This window comes from Eriocheir sinensis, chromosome 9, assembly GCF_024679095.1.
Source record: "Eriocheir sinensis breed Jianghai 21 chromosome 9, ASM2467909v1, whole genome shotgun sequence".
In the NCBI taxonomy this organism is placed as follows: Eukaryota; Metazoa; Arthropoda; class Malacostraca; order Decapoda; family Varunidae; genus Eriocheir; species Eriocheir sinensis.
Genome location: NC_066517.1, coordinates 10,624,555 through 10,641,127, shown reverse-complemented (window position 1 = coordinate 10,641,127; position 16,573 = coordinate 10,624,555). Strand labels below are relative to the sequence as shown.

The 16,573-nt window shown below is 48.9% G+C and overlaps 1 protein-coding gene across 1 annotated transcript in view; it reads left to right on the top strand.

Annotated features, from left to right (window-relative positions):
* The first annotated feature begins 5,900 nt into the window (after positions 1–5,900).
* The window catches only part of LOC126995912 (astacin-like metalloprotease toxin 5), a 119,946-nt gene continuing 109,273 nt past the window's right edge, over positions 5,901–16,573 (top strand). Inside the window, exons 1-2 of the mRNA XM_050855805.1 lie at positions 5,901–5,943; positions 9,276–9,307. The gene's annotated coding sequence lies outside the window, so the exon portion shown is untranslated. The remainder of the gene's footprint in view (positions 5,944–9,275; positions 9,308–16,573) is intronic.

Sequence of the window (16,573 nt, the reverse complement as noted above, 5' to 3'; positions counted from 1 at the left end):
TTTTTTGGCAGCCATAGCCGGTAACGGGCTAAAGAGTAGCCTATCCAGATATTTTGTTTTTATTAATTAATGATCCACGAGACATCCTAGAGTTAAGTCAAAGTATGTGCTCATCTTTGAATTCATTCATACACACACTGGTAATATTTCTGTGGTGTCTGATTCACTTGTTTGAATGAAATTCTATTGTGAAAAACAGTCACATATTCGTGTCACTAGTAAAAATGAAACTAGTAATGAAAGTTTTGCCTCCATGAAATATACACAAATAAATAAATATGAAAGCTCACGAAGTCACAATAAGTGACATTACCTGCTTTGCGCAGTAAAAATATGCTATTTATGGTATCTGACACCCGCAAAATGGCGTATAGGCTGGCTCGGGCCTGCGGGCTACAGCCTCAACGTTGCCAGATTGTCGTACTCAGCCGATTATATTTCCCGACTTCCTACCCCTAAACTGTCTTCTGGGCTCCAATAACGAAACTAATTTATAGTTATCGTTAAAGGAGTTAGATCCTGATGTTTCTTGGCAATAGTTAGGCGTCAGAAACCGGTAAAGACTGTGCTCTGAGTACGATGACCTGGCAATGGTGGCTATACGTATTTTCATATTATTGTTCTGTTGTTTATTCAATGTTCTGTTCAAGAAAAAGAATACCCATAATTTTAGTTAGTTTTTGGTTATAAGGATTCTTTACGAAATACAATTATAACATTACCTTCTACTAGTTAGGAAACGTACTGAATCCTGGATCGGCTACAGTGATGTTAGGTGCCCTTATTGAGGGAGGGGGCGGAGCAAAGCCAAGGCCAAGACTGCTCCACTTCTGTGTCGTCATGCCCTCTCCCTGTATTTTTCCTCCAGGCTTACGACCTTGACTTTTCTGGATTTTCCACCATCTGGCTAAGACTTCATTGCCACTCTACTACCAAGTACATCAGATCTGTGCTGTGTATCTCTCACCTAACTTTAGCAACTATGTAAATTTTTTTTAACTCTTTGAACTCGAAGTGGAGCACATCTTGACCCACTCTACCTTCGCTGAAATATCCATCCTAGGAGATTTCGATGTTCACCACCAGCTTTTGCTTTCTTCTTCTTTTAATGACCAGCCTGGTGAACAAGCCTACAACTTTGCTCTCCTTAATGATCTAGAGCAGTTGGTTCACCACCCTACACGTATTCCCGACCGCCTTGGAGACACGCCCAACAGTCTAGACCTCTAATCCTTCAGCTTAGTCTTTCAAACTCTTCTTTCCGTTGGGCTCCTCCGATCACAACCTTATTTCTGTATTCTGTCCTGTCGCCCCTGTACAGCCTCTTGACCCACCGAAGAGGCGGTGTGGGAATGTTATGAAAGGTGTGGGGATGTGATGGAAGGTGTGGGGGTGTGATGGAAGGTGGGGGGGTGTGATGGAAGGTGGTGTGGTGGAAGGTGGGGTGATGGAAGGTGTGGGGTGTGATGGAAGGTGTGGGGTGTGATGGAAGGTGGGGGGGTGTGATGGAAGGTGTGGGGGTGTGGTGGAAGGTGTGGGGAGGTGATGGAAGGTGTGGGGGTGTGATGGAAGGTGTGGGGGTGTGATGGAAGGTGTGGAGGTGTGATGGAAGGTGTGGGGGTGTGATGGAAGGTGTGGGGGTGTGATGGAAGGTGTGGGGGTGTGGTGGAAGGTGTGGGGAGGTGATGGAAGGTGTGGGGGTGTGATGGAAGGTGGGGGGATGGAAGGTGTGGGGTGTGATGGAAGGTGTGGGGTGTGATGGAAGGGGTGGAGGTGTGATGGAAGGTGGGGGGTGTGATGGAAGGTGTGGGGTGTGATGGAAGGTGTGGGGTGTGTTGGAAGGTGTGGTGGTGTGATGGAAGGTGTGGGGTGGTGATGGAAGGTGTGGGGGTGTGGTGGAAGGTGTGGAGGTGTGATGGAAGGTGTGGGGGTGTGATGGAAGGTGTGGGGGTGTGATGGAAGGTGTGGGGGTGATGGAAGGGGTGGAGGTGTGTTGGAAGGTGTGGGGGTGTGTTGGTAGGTGTGGTGGTGTGATGGAAGGTGTGGGGGTGTGATGGAAGGTGTGGGGGTGTGATGGAAGGTGTGGAGGTGTGATGGAAGGTGTGGTGGTGTGATGAATGGTGTGGCGGTGTGATGGAAGGTGTGGTGGTGTGATGGAAGGTGGGGGGGTGTGATGGAAGGTGGGGGGTGTGATGGAAGGTGTGGGGGTGTGATGGAAGGTGTGGGGGTGTGATGGAAGGTGTGGGGGTGTGATGGAAGGTGGGGGGGTGTGATGGAAGGTGTGGGGGTGTGATGAATGGTGTGGAGGTGTGATGGAAGGTGTGGGGGTGTGATGGAAGGTGTGGAGGTGTGATGAATGGTGTGGAGGTGTGATGGAAGGTGTGGGGTGTGATGGAAGATGTGGGGTGTGATGAATGGTGTGGAGGTGTGATGGAAGGTGTGGGGGTGATGGAAGGTGTGGGGTGTGATGAATGGTGTGGAGGTGTGATGGAAGGTGTGGGGGTGTGATGGAAGTTGTGGGTGTGATGGTGTGGAGGTGTGATGGAAGGTGTGGGGGTGTGATGAATGGTGTGGAGGTGTGATGGAAGGTTTCGTGGTGTGATGAATGGTGTGGGGGTGTGATGGAAGGTGTGGGGGTGTGATGGAAGGTGTGGGGGTGTGATGGAAGGTGTGGGGGTGTGATGAATGGTGTGGAGGTGTGATGGAAGGTGTGGAGGTGTGATGAATGGTGTGGAGGTGTGATGGAAGGTGTGGAGGTGTGATGGAAGGTGTGGAGGTGTGATGGAAGGTGTGGAGGTGTGATGGAAGGTGTGGAGGTGTTATGGAAGGTGGAGGTGTGATGAATGGTGTGGAGGTGTGATGGAAGGTGTGGAGGTGTGATGGAAGGTGTGGGGGTGTGATGGAAGGTGTGGGGGTGTGATGGAAGGTGTGGAGGTGTGATGAATGGTGTGGAGGTGTGATGGAAGGTGTGGAGGTGTGATGGAAGGTGTGGAGGTGTGATGGTGTGGGGGTGTGATGGAAGGTGTGGGGGTGTGATGGAAGGTGTGGAGGTGTGATGGAAGGTGTGGAGGTGTGATGAATGGTGTGGAGGTGTGATGAATGGTGTGGGGGTGTGATGGAAGGTGTGGAGGTGTGATGGAAGGTGTGGGGGTGTGATGAATGGTGTGGAGGTGTGATGAATGGTGTGGGGGTGTGATGGAAGGTGTGGGGGTGTGATGGAAGGTGTGGGGGTGTGATGCATGGTGTGGAGGTGTGATGAATGGTGTGGAGGTGTGATGAATGGTGTGGAGGTGTGATGGAAGGTGTGGGGGTGTGATGAATGGTGTGGAGGTGTGATGAATGGTGTGGAGGTGTGATGGAAGGTGTGGGGGTGTGATGAATGGTGTGGAGGTGTGATGGAAGGTGTGGGGGTGTGATGGAAGGTGTGGAGGTGTGATGAATGGTGTGGGGGTGTGATGGAAGGTGTGGGGGTGTGATGGAAGGTGTGGGGGTGTGATGGAAGGTGTGGGGGTGTGATGGAGGGTGTGGGGAGGTGATGGAAGGTGTGGGGGTGTGATGGAAGGTGGGGGGGTGTGATGGAAGGTGGGGGGGTGTGATGGAAGGTGTGGGGGTGTGATGGAAGGTGGAAGGGTGTGATGGAAGGTGTGGGGGTGTGGTGGAAGGTGTGGGGGTGTGATGGCAGGTGTGGGGGTGTGATGGCAGGTGTGGGGGTGTGATGGAAGGTGTGGGGATGTGATGAATGGTGTGGGGGTGTGATGGAAGGTGTGGGGGTGTGATGGAAGGTGTGGGGGTGTGATGGAAGGTGTGGGGTGTGATGGAAGGTGTGGGGGTGATGGAGGGTGTGGGTGTGATGGAAGGTGTGGGGGTGTGATGGAAGTGTGGGGTGTGATGGAAGGTGTGGGGTGTGATGGTTGGTGTGGGGTTGTGATGGAGGGTGTGGGGGTGTGATGGAGGGTGTGGGGAGGTGATGGAAGGTGTGGGATGTGATGCATGGTGTGGGGGTGTGGTGGAAGGTGTGGGGGTGTGGTGGAAGGTGTGGGGGTGTGATGAATGGTGTGGGGTGTGGTGGAAGGTGTGGGGTGTGATGGAAGGTGTGGGGGTGTGGTGGAAGGTGTGGGGGGTGATAGAACGTGTGGGAGTGTGATGGAAGGTGTGGGTGTGGTGGAAGGTGTGGGGTGTGGTGGAAGGTGTGGGGTGTGATGGAAGGTGTGGGGTGTGGTGGAAGGTGTGTGGGGTGTGGTGGAAGGTGGGGGTGTGTGATGGAGGGTGTGGGGAGGTGATGGAAGGTGTGGGGGTGTGATGGAAGGTGTGTGGGTGTGGTGGAAGGGGTGGGGGTGAGATGGAGGGTGTGGGGTGTGGTGGAAGGTGTGGGGTGTGGTGGAAGGTGTGGGGTGTGTGATGGAAGGTGTGGGGTGTGATGGAAGGTGTGGGTGTGATGGAAGGTGTGGGGTGTGATGGAAGGTGTGGGGTGTGATGGAAGGTGTGGGGTGTGGTGGAAGGTGTGGGGTGATGGAAGGTGTGGGGTGTGGTGGAAGGTGTGGGGTGTGATGGAAGGTGTGGGGTGTGATGGGTGTGGGGTGTGATGGAAGGTGGGGGGGTGTGATGGAAGGTGTGGGGGTGTGATGGAAGGTGTGGGGGTGTGATGGAAGGTGTGGGGGTGTGATGGAAGGTGTGGGGGTGTGATGGAAGGTGTGGGGGTGTGATGGAAGGTGTGGGGAGGTGATGGAAGGTGTGGGGGTGTGATGGAGGGTGTGGGGGTGTGATGGAAGGTGTGGGGGTGTGATGGAAGGTGGGGGTGTGTGATGGAAGGTGGGTGTGATGGAAGGTGGGGGTGTGATGGAAGGTGTGGGGTGTGATGGAAGGTGTGGGGTGATGAATGGTGTGGGGTGTGGTGGAAGGTGGGGGGTGGTGATGGAAGGTGTGGGGTGTGATGGAAGGTGTGGGGGTGATGGAAGGTGTGGAGGTGTGGTGGAAGGTGTGGGGGTGTGATGGAAGGTGTGGGGGTGTGATGGAAGGTGTGGAGGTGTGGTGGAAGGTGTGGGGGTGTGATGGAAGGTGTGGAGGTGTGATGGAAGGTGTGGGGGTGTGATGGAAGGTGTGGGGGTGTGATGGAAGGTGTGGGGGTGTGATGGAAGGTGTGGAGGTGTGGTGGAAGGTGTGGGGGCGTGGTGGAAGGTGTGGGGAGGTGATGGAACGTATTATACTAATGAGTCCACTTTTCTTTCCCTTTTTCGTTAGTTATCATAAATGTCTGAGTGCTCCTTTTGTAATATATTCTCTGTTACTAAAGCTATCTGACTTTACACACAAGTTCCTCCTCAGTGCGCGTGATCCGACGTGGTTAAAATGGACTTAGCCTCAAGCGGCAAAGAAACGAAGTGGTTAGCTAATATAGTCAATTTTAAAATCATTTGAGGTAAGGACTCTGCTAAGAATAGTGCCAAAATGATAAGAAAAAACAACAACGGAATAATGGTACTTGAGCAATGTGGTCTGCGAACATTGCTCTCTCCGCAGTTATTTTAAGACATTCCAGCATGTCAAGTTGGAAGAGTGAAAATATTATTTGTTTAAAAGTCTGTCTTCCCGACACCTAAGATACACAAAATAGGGAAGCGTATTTCTTGCAGTTCCATAATTTTTGTGTGTGAGAGTCAATCTCGTGGAAGTCTCGCTAAGACATATCTCCAAAAGTTGTCATTACTACTATTAGAATAATAGTAATAATAATTATTACTAATATTAATATTATTATTATTTTTATTGAAATTATTATCATTATCATTATTATTATTATTACTATTATTATTATTATTATTATTATTATTATTATTATTATTATTATTATTATAAATGCTATTACCATTATTATAATTATAATTATTGTTTATTTACAGGCTGCACCAAGTAACCATGGATCCATTGCATTCGACGAAAAATCATGTGAGTGACTGAATAGAAGTATTTTATTTTTTATCTCACATCTGAATAATTTATATTTTTCTCGTAATTTTTTCGCAACAGTTTCTTTTATATGGCTTTCATGGCGTTGTTATTTATAGTATATAGGTATATACATACAGTTTTTACACTTTATTTTATGTAAGAAGCATTTATATTCAGTAAGTCATGTGTCAGCGTTATATTTGAGTTTCTGGAAATTAGACTTCAAGTGCAACGACCTATTACGACATCATCTTTACAGGTAATGACACAAAGTGTCATTAACAACATCGTGTGGGAACCCTAAAATTTCTCCGAGCATGCAATGAGTGAAACAGCACGCTGCTGGTAGAGGCAAAAGGGAGAGGGGAGGGACGTTACGTCGCATATTTTACACGTATTTTAGGACGAACCTTTGACAAATTTTACCGGCTGGTCTTGTGATTAACCGAAAAATGCGCTCACTACAATTTTAAGATACTGAATTTTATCTGCTTGATCATTCAGATAACAAAATACCGTACGGAAAAAATGCCGTTCCGTATTGGTTCAAAACGGAACGATACATTTCATTCTCGAATACAGAGCGATTCCGCCGCCGCCAAGGCAGTCGCCAAGACAGTCGCGAAAACCGCCAGGAAGACCGTCGGCCAACTCCTTGGCAACTGTCGGCCAGCTAGGCAGCCAACCAGTTGACAGACAATCTGGAAGACTGTCGTCAAGACTGTCGTCAAGACCGTCTGCGACTGTGGGCCAATCGGTCGGCAGATTCGTGGTTGTCGTAGACATGGCGCCATTTAAAAAAAAATGACCGTTGAGACTCGTCTTGAGACTAGTTGGCAGCATGTCGCAGACATTCTGCCAACCAGTTGGCCGAATGTCCCAGACAGTCGGCAATCATGGTAGCCGACACCGAGACGCCAAAAAATTCTTGGAGCGTGGGAGCCGACTTGTCAAATGCAGAAGTCGCTGGGTTGTCGTGGCCCAGAGTCGGCACAGTGTGAACGGGGCTTCAAACAAAATTTAATGCCCTTTTTATTGTATATGTTAAGTGTTGCCATAAATATACCATATTTAGTCAGCAATCTGCCGTTTTCTGCCACTTTTGAGGACAAATGAATCTTCAGGAAAAAATTACTTCTTGCACAATATGAAACTTCATAGAATAAAGTGTATATAAAAAAGGGTTTCATTTCATCTGTCCACCAACAAAGCGGAAATTTTGATGGATGTGGCACCTGCGGATTTCTAGTTTATGAATATGTGCAAAATAAACTGTTGCGATAGACTTTCAAGCTTATTTTTCAATAATATATTTGAATGTGTATGTATACAAAAAACAACTCAGTCTTTTGCATCGATAATTTAACATACAAATACACGAAATGACAGTTGGGCGGCTTCACTGGTCAGGGGCTGATGTCGCCTCCACCCCTTATATCTCTATGGTGCTGCTGTATGTTTACAATCAAATGGGAACACCAACGTCTTTACAAACTAGAAAAAAATGTATTCATTTCAGCAAAGTCTGCGATATGTCAGTCAAAAATATAATGATACCTCTTAAATTCAGCCGCCATGTTGCCTCTCTTTCTATCTTCTATGGATATTTTCACGCTGACTGCTCTTCTGAACTTGCTATCTGCATGCCTTTCCCCCTCCAGCGGCCTCGCCACACACGACTTTCTACTCAAACTCATCCTTTTACTGTCCAAATCCCTTACGCACGAGTTAACCAGCATTTTCACTCTTTCATCCCTCATGCGGTAAACTCTGGAACAATCTTCCTTCATCTGTATTTCCTCTTGACTACGACTTGAACTCCTTCAAGAGGAGGGTATCAGGACACCTCTCCTCCCGAAATTGACCTATCTTTCGGCCACTCCTCTTGACTCTTTGTAGGAGCAGTGAGTAGCGGGCTTTTTTTCATTATTATTTTTTTTTTTAGCCCTTGAACTGCTTCCTCTACTGTAAAAAGAAAAAAAAAAAACATTTCCTTCTATAACAACAAATAGAAAACTGTATTTATTTATGAAATATACGAAGAGGAAGCTGAAGATGTCCTGCTGCTTCTCACTCCACGGAGTCAATGTCTTCTTCGATCCCGTCCGCTCCCTCACGGGATAGCATAAAACAACCCTAACTACGCGGGGACGTTTAATGCTGCGGTTCATGGCCGAGGGAAAAGGAAGGGAAGGGAATGGGGATGGGGGAAATGAATGCTACGGCCGTAAAACCCTATTCACACATAGGCAGTCTTGGGACGAAAGCGCAATCATCCTGGTTCGTTCTGCTATCGTTGGAAATTGGTGGAATTTGGCCCATCCCCTTGCGTGGAAAATTTTGGACCGACGCTTGCACAAGTATTGCCCGAATGCTGAACGGAAGCTGCACAACCACAATGATGCCTGCCCGACAGCTGCCCGGTTCCCCAACGATCGACGACGATCAATCTTGAGATTTGAATTTAACGTTTTTTCATAAGACGATTCCTGCCCGACTAGTGCCCAGCAGCAAAACGATAATCAAGAATACTGCCCGATTCCTAAACGGATGCTGCTCAATTACTGGACGAATGAACGACTCCTGACCGGGTATTTACCGCGCCCTTTCCCTCACTCGTTAATCCTTAGGCCCAGGAACTGGGTGCGGCCTTGACATCTGTTCTGCCGTCCTGATCCCACCCATCACACACACACACACACACACACACACACACACACGCACGCACGCACGCACGCACATTCTCTCTCTCCCTCTCTCTCTCTCTCTCTGAGAGAGAGAGAGAGAGAGAGAGAGAGAGAGAGATTTACATAGATTTACATAGAAAATCAGACCACACAGACCCCATGGTCCAGACTAGGTGGTCCTTGACCTTGCTGCTGTTGACGTCATTATCTGCGCGTGGGAAGACTTGGTATATTCTGTTGATCTTGGGCTAAAGTGCACCAATTTCCAACGATACCAGAACGAACCAGGATCGTTGCGCTTTCGCCCCAAGATCACCTATGTGTTTATAGGGTTTGTGATACAATGCCGATTGGAGGATGCCACAGGAACGCTTATAGAGTTCGTGGCTTGAACAAGTCAATGTATCCTGTCATTAGGTATATTTGGGATGGGATTGGGGCCAGAAAGGAGACTTGTACGGAGGAACCTTCGGTTTGGTGTACAGAGTGTGCGAGGTAACGAGCCATTTCAGCATGCACCTCTATAGATTGATAAGCCTGTCGTAGCTTAACTACTGTCGTTAGCATTACTCATGAGGCACTAAAAAGAAGGGACAAATGGTTTTAACATCCAAGTGACTAACAATATTTTCTCCTCCACAGCTTTTCTTGAGGCTGACATCCTACCAGACAAGGTAAGAAATACTTATTTTCTCTCTCTCTCTCTCTCTCTCTCTCTCTCTCTCTCTCTCTCTCTCTCTCTCTCTCTCTCTCTCTCTCTCTCAATATACACACATGCCGTTATTAGTTTTCGAGTGGCTCTCCTTGATACACAAGATGTTCTCTTCATCTTTCTTTTGAATGCCGCTATCTGCATGAGAAGGTAACAGGTGCAAGGCTATCTTTTTCTTCCCCAGCATGACAGAGAGAGAGAGAGAGAGAGAGAGAGAGAGAGAGATTCACATAGATTTATATAAATATTCCGACCACACAGACCCTATGGTTCAAACTAGGTAGGCTGTCCTGAAACCCAAGTAATATCATTTGAAATTTATGTCACCGAGCCATTGCATTGCGACTTGAGTGAATATGAAGTTGAAGGAAGAGGCGGTCGAACTTGTTTTTAAATTAATGAACCGGAAATGACCGCTGGTCCAGACCATTTCCGACTCTTGTCGTGGAAGTCTAGCATGGAATACTTTTTCGCGCTAACCCTCACGACCCCACGCTTCCCTCCCTGACGTCCAATCATCATCCGGCGACCGTTTCTGGACCTCTTTTAGATCATGCTTTTTATCTCAAACTTTCTGTAAAAACTCCACTCTGGACGATTCTGGGCATATTCCTCCTACTCATCCCCCCTCTGACTCCTTCATGCCTTTTATTAAGATTCTTAAGAACGATGTTTTCTATGCCCTCTCTGGCCTCAACTCTCAGAGCTGAGCTTGAGGGAGGGAGGGCCTCTATTGTCCTTAAAACTGCTCCTCGTGCGCCTCACTGCCTGTGCCCTGCCTCTCTTTCGTCTCACCTATCCCTGCCTGCCTCGCTTTCCTGCTGGAAGCACCATACAGCAGCCACTTCTATGACCTTCTTCAAACTACCGTCCTATAGCTTTACTTTCCTGTCTATCTAAAGCTTTTGAATCAATCCTTAACCGGAAGATTCAAAAGCACTTTTCCACTTCTGACCTTCTATCTGATCACCAGCATGGGTTCCGCAAGGGACGTTCTACTGGCGATCTTCTTGCTCTCTTAACTGACTCTTGGTCATCCTCTTTTAGCCGTTTCGGTGAAACTTTCTCAGTTGCGCTAAACATATCGAAAGCTTTCGATAGAGTCTGGCACAAGTCTTTACTTTCTAAACTGCCCTCTTACGGTTTCTATCCTTCTCTCTGTTCCTTTATCTCCAGCTTCCTTTTCGGCCGTTCTATCTCCGCTGTGGTAGACGGTCACTGTTCTTCCCCTAAACCTATCAACAGTGGTGTTCCACAGGGCTCTGTGTTTTCACCCACTCTCTTCCTGTTATTTATCAATGATCTTCTTTCTATAACAAACTGTCTTATCCATTCATACGCTGACGACTGCACTCTGCATTATTCAACTTCTTTCAACAGAAGACCTTCTCAACGGGAATTACAAGACTCCAGACTGGAGGCTGCAGGACGCTTAACCTCAGACCTTGCTATCATTTCCGATTGGGGTAAGAGGAACCTTGTGTCCTTCAATGCCTCAAAAATCTAATTTCTCCACCTATCAACTCGACAATCTTCCAAACACCTATCCCTTTGTTTTTGTTCAATACATCTGAAAGAAGCCCTTAGGATTACATTTAGCCTCATTTGCTACTTTGATCTCATAGTTCCTTTTTGCTATCCTGGTATTTTTCTTCACTGATCTAGATAGTTCGACATACCGGCCCCTGAGCTGTGTTTCACCATTCTTTATTTTCTGATAAATTCCCTTCTTTAACCCTATCTCGTGTTTTAGTCCACGAGTCTTCCACTTAGGGTCATTGTTTTCTTTTCTAAGTGTTCGCTGTGGTATATGCTGTCCTTGCCCCTCTACTATTATTCTAACTAAATTATTGTAAGACATTTCTACCTGGTTCTCCTGGCTCTCCAACCCACAGTTCTGGCCCTCATGAATCCCTAAATTATCCCAGTTTACCCCTTCAAAATGTCTTCGAAGCCCCTCGTAATTTGCTCTTCTAAAATCTGACACTAACACTGGGTTTGGTTCGCGGGACACCACCCAGTCTAAGCTAAAACGAACCGTTCTGTGGTCACTATTTCCTAACTCTCCGCCCACCTTCAACTCACGTAGCAAGTTTCCATTATTAGTTAGGACTAAGTCTAATATGTTATCTCCTCTGGTAGGCTCAGTAACTACCTGCTTAATTAAGGAAATTATCTTGTATGACTTCAAGAAAATCCTCGGCTTCCAGGTCACCCACAAGGTCTTCCCAGTCTACATTCCTATAATTAAAGTCCCCCATTACGCAGACATTTTTACTCCTACTCGCCCTGCCACTCCTGTAGTAATATACTCGTGTCCTGCCTGTTAAGGTTGGGTGGCTTGCACAGAACTCCTAGAGTTAGTTTTTCTTTCCCTTTGTCCACCCAAACTGATTCTGAATCCATGTTAGTTTTGACTGAATTGTTAACTAAACATTTAAGTGAGTCTTTAACATAAAGCGCAACTCCACCTCCCTTTCTTCCCCTTCTGTCTTTGTGAAACATCTGATAACCCGTTATTTTAAATTCCAATCTAAAATTTCTATTGGCAGTGTCTATCCATGTCTCAGTGATCGCTATTATGTCAAAATTTTCTGAATTAGCTTCACCCCTTAGTAAGTCTATCTTGTTTCTGAGGCTCCTGCTCTTAGTATAGAAGATTCTTAGCCTGCCCTCTGTTACTCCCCTATAATTACTTCTCAACTGCCTGGTTGTATTATGAGCTAGATGTCCTCTCCCATTACTCCTCCCCCCCTCGTCTATACTAAAAAATCCCTCAGGGTACTAGGTGCTCGCTCAAGGGAGTCTGAGAGAGCCTCAACACCCTTGAACGTCAAGTGTATCCCGTTACGGGCGTAGAGGGCGTCGTTGCCAAAGAAGAGGTCCCGATTGTCGACGAACAGCCACCCATTGCGCTCGCAGTGCTCAGCAAGTCTGCTGTTCACTGCTATCGCCCTGGACAGCCAGCCATCGCCAACGTCCCTCCTTGGCAGGACGCCACACACTACTGGCGACCCACCAGCGTCTCGTATCCTACCTAACAATTCCCTAAAACGCCGGAGAAGGTCCTCGCTTGGCACACGGGAAACGTCGTTTCCGCCACAGCTGAGAAAGACAATGGGGTTCGATCCCTCGCTTGCCATACACGCCTCAATCCTGTCTGATATATGGCCCACCCCTGCCTCTGGGAAACTTTAGAGTACATGTTATACTACAAACTCGACTACGTATTAGACCAGTACCCCCCCCCCCCCCGGGACACACCCATTGTTTTGAGCGACTTCAATGCTACTATTGTCCCCTTGATTCTGGTACAAGGAACATCAACAGCTTTCTCCTCTTCAATTTTGCAAGATCCAGAAGGTTCAGAATTGCGGGTTCTTGGTACCAGAGTCCAAAAGCTGCACCGGTGAACTTGGTAGCGATGCCGGAAGGGTAGCTAAGGAGATTGACCACATCCTCGTAAGTACTCGGTGGAGGATCCTTCAGAACTCCAGGATTTTCCAGAGTGCTTAGTTCTTTCCAACTGACCATAAGATTGTTGTTGCAACATTCAAGCTTCATGTCAGGTCAAGAAGAATCTCGAGATGCAACAATACTGTGTTCCATCTCGAGAGGCTGAAAGACCTGGCATGTGCTCAGGAGTATGCAGTGACAGTCTCAAATCGGTTCAATGTGCTCAGCACCCTTGAGAACCCTGTAGAACTGTGGGATACCTTCAAACGTGAGACTCTTCGAGCTGCCAAGGAGTACAATGGAGAGCGCCCGAGATCTAGGAGTGGATTTGTCTCGGCGGAAACGCTGCAGGATATTGAGGAGAGTCGCGCTGCCAGACTTGCTGGAAATCGGGACCAATATAAGGCTTTGTCGCGTAAGACGACAGCTCTCCTGAGGAGAGACAAGGAGGGATATGTCAAGGGTCTTGCTGAGGAAGTCGAGGGCCATTTAAATGTGAATGACCTCCAACCTTCTTACTGAGCCGTGGAGAAGCTCCGCTCCCAGTCTCCCTCTTATGTGAGCGCTATTCGAACAGCTGATGGCTGCCTCGTGTCGGACATGGATGGGCAGAGGGCTCGTTGGGCTGAATACTTTTAGCAGTTGTAAACGGCGGACCTTCCAAGTGAACAACTTTCAGTTGCTGGATTGCAGGTAGCGGATGCCAATCCACCCATCGATGAAACCCCACCCTCTCTTGACGACGAGGTCAGAGAGGCTGTGGCAAAGTTGAGGGGTGGAAAGGCACCTGGCATCCATAACATCAGTGCGGAACTGCTCAAAGCTAGAGGTGAGGCCTTGATCCGCGAGTTGCATGCGGTCTTGACTGCCGTATGGCAATCTGGTACCATTCTTCCTGACTGGAAGAGGAGGCTGGTCGTTCCTATCTGGAAAGGGAAAGAGGACGGCCTTGACTGCAACAACTACCGTGGTATTACAGTGCTCAGTGTGCTAGGCAAGGTGCTTGCCCATCTATTGCTGATGTGAATTCGCAGTCAACTGCTGAAGCGACAGAGACCTGAACAGTCTGCATTTAAGTCTGGTAAGCCAACAACTGACCTTATTCTAAATCTTCGCGTACTGGTGAAGCGCCGACGAGTTTCGACAGGGAATGCTTGCAGCCTATTGCTGGCGTCACACATACGCGATTTCGCTCTGCGATGGTTGGCGATTTTGAAAATTTCCGAAATCGGCATATACGCTGGGCATCGTAGCGACGTCTCCGCGATTAGTCGCAATAGTTGCGCGATGAAGTTCGCGCGACTCGCGGGTGCCGGCCCGTCGCGCGAACGTTTTGGAATATTAAAAAAGTTCGCAGAAGTCTGCAGTATTGACCAAATCGCACGATTATTCGCACGGTTAAGCGAGAGACCATCGCAGTATACGCTCGCATACCCTCGTCAAACGCAAGGGGTCGCGGTGAATGCGCGCGTATATGCGAGCGACTTTGTACATCGTGCGTATTGCTGGGCTCCCACTTTGGCGATTTCGGGCTGCGATATTCTGCGATGGGCTAAATTTCCCAAATCGCCATCAAAAATGTTGGAATCGGCATACTCGGACGGCGTCTGCTCGATCAATCGCCTACATCACTAGACTGCATCGCACAGCATCGCCGTGGAGAAAGACATCGCAGAACACCTGCGATTGATTTGGCAGGTTAAAAGAAATCGGGGAACTTTGCTCGATGTCCTATATCGCACGACAACATCGCCCGATATCGAGCGACAGCGGTGCGGCTCGTGGGTAGTACAACAATTGTGGTGCGATGTCGGTCGATGGAAATCGTGATTATCGCCCTTGGCCGAGCGACGCTGAGCGTCGTGCGCTTGGCAACGATGCTTTCGGGACGGGTGAGGCGGCAACGTAGCATACCGCACGATGTAAATTTGAGCGCGGCAAGCGTACTCGCCATTGTTCGCTCGACTACCACGACGTGTACTCCAGCTCACAGACGCCCATGCGGTGGATTCATAATCCGGATGTGTTTCCCGTCGATGGCTCCGATGGCGTGGGGCAAGTGCCACCGCTCCTCAAAACCCCTGGCCACCTCCTTCCAGCCTTCAGGTGTGTCATGCAACTTCATCACCTCATCCCCATACACCGCAATGATGGCCCTGCAGGTCTCTGCCACAATTTTGCAGATGGTGTTGGGTGCAACACGGAAGCCGTAGCCCAAGCAATTGTAGCTGTTGCCAGTAGCCAGGTACCTCAGGGTAATTGCAACGCGCAGGCCAACATACAGGGGGTCCCTCATAAAGGTCTTCTCTTTTTGGATATGTGGCTGCACCCGCTCCACGATCTCCTTGAACAGGTCCTTGTCCACCCAGAGGAAGTTCCCAAACAGCTCTGGGTCTTCTTGTCCCAACTCCCTCATGAGGTTGACATAGTGTCCATGGGTGCTGCGACTTCTCAGGTATGGCCGAATCCACACCGCGTTCCTTCGGCCGCTTCTTTTCATGCTTCCTCATCCTCTTCACAAGGGTGTATATAGTGATTGTATGTATGTATTCAAAGTCCATGATGCATCTCACTAGTTCTGGATCCCTCCTAATAAATGTGGGCGTGATGTAGTACAGAAGACTCATGGTGGGTGCGACGCTCTGGAGGCTGCAGACGTAAGTGCAGGGCAGGTGGGATGGCCCCATTTTATATGCTGGCACTCCTACCTGCGTAGTCCCAACGACGCTCCCTTACACGTCGTTGTGGTGTCGTTCGTTCAACGATCGACGGTCGATCGCTGGTCGTCAGGCCATCGTTCATGGCGAGCAGCCATCGCGTATGTGGTGCTATAGTCGCACGATTTTAATCCCATGAACGCGCATTGTCCCTCGTAATCGTCAGACAGTCGTGCGCCACCCGCTCGACGCCCCCTCGCCAGTCGCTTTCGTCTGCGGTGTAGGCGAGCGTATGCGTGCGACCCTCACTCGCTATGTCGTTGTGGGTCGTTATGGGGTGGTTGTCGCTCAGGGTCGCTCCACTTCATGCTCATCTCGCTCGATTTGGGAAATTTCACCCATCGCAGAGCATCGCAGCTCGAAATCGCCAAAGTGGGAGCCCAGCATATGGTAGCGACGCTGCCTCGGAAAAAGAGGCGGCAGCGAGCGAGCGGGAGGGTATAAAAAAAACCCGTGGGCGCGCGAGCAGCGCGACCCACGAGTCAGTACGCTCGCACTCACACCACCAGCTTGGCACACGCCGCTACCCTGCCCGCCTGCTGCTACCGGCTGCCTGCCTGCCTGCCTGAATTACTGCCTGCATTTCACCCGCTATTACACCATGCCGAACGACACCAACAAGGCGGCGAAGAGGTCAAGGCACACCCCTTCGCCCAAAGCCACAAAGCCCCCAGCCATTCAGCCCCAAGACACCGAGCACCAAGACACCGAGCACCAAGACACTCAGCCTCACGACACCGAGCCGCAGAACGAGGAGGTAATGGAACTCGAGGAAAAAGGGGACATTTTTACCATGGAAACTGAGGACGAGTTTTTTGAGGAGGAAGATGACTCAACCGCCTACGTGAGCAACGACATCACTTGCTCTCGTGCCCACGACCTTGATTCTTCAGAATTTTCCACCATCTGGCAAAGATTTCATTGTCATTCCATTACTAAATACATCTGTGCTGTTTATCTCTCACCTAATTCCATTAACTATGTAAAATTCTTTGACTACTTGAACTCTAAAGTGGAGCACATCTTGACCCACTCTCCCTTCGCTGAAATCTCCA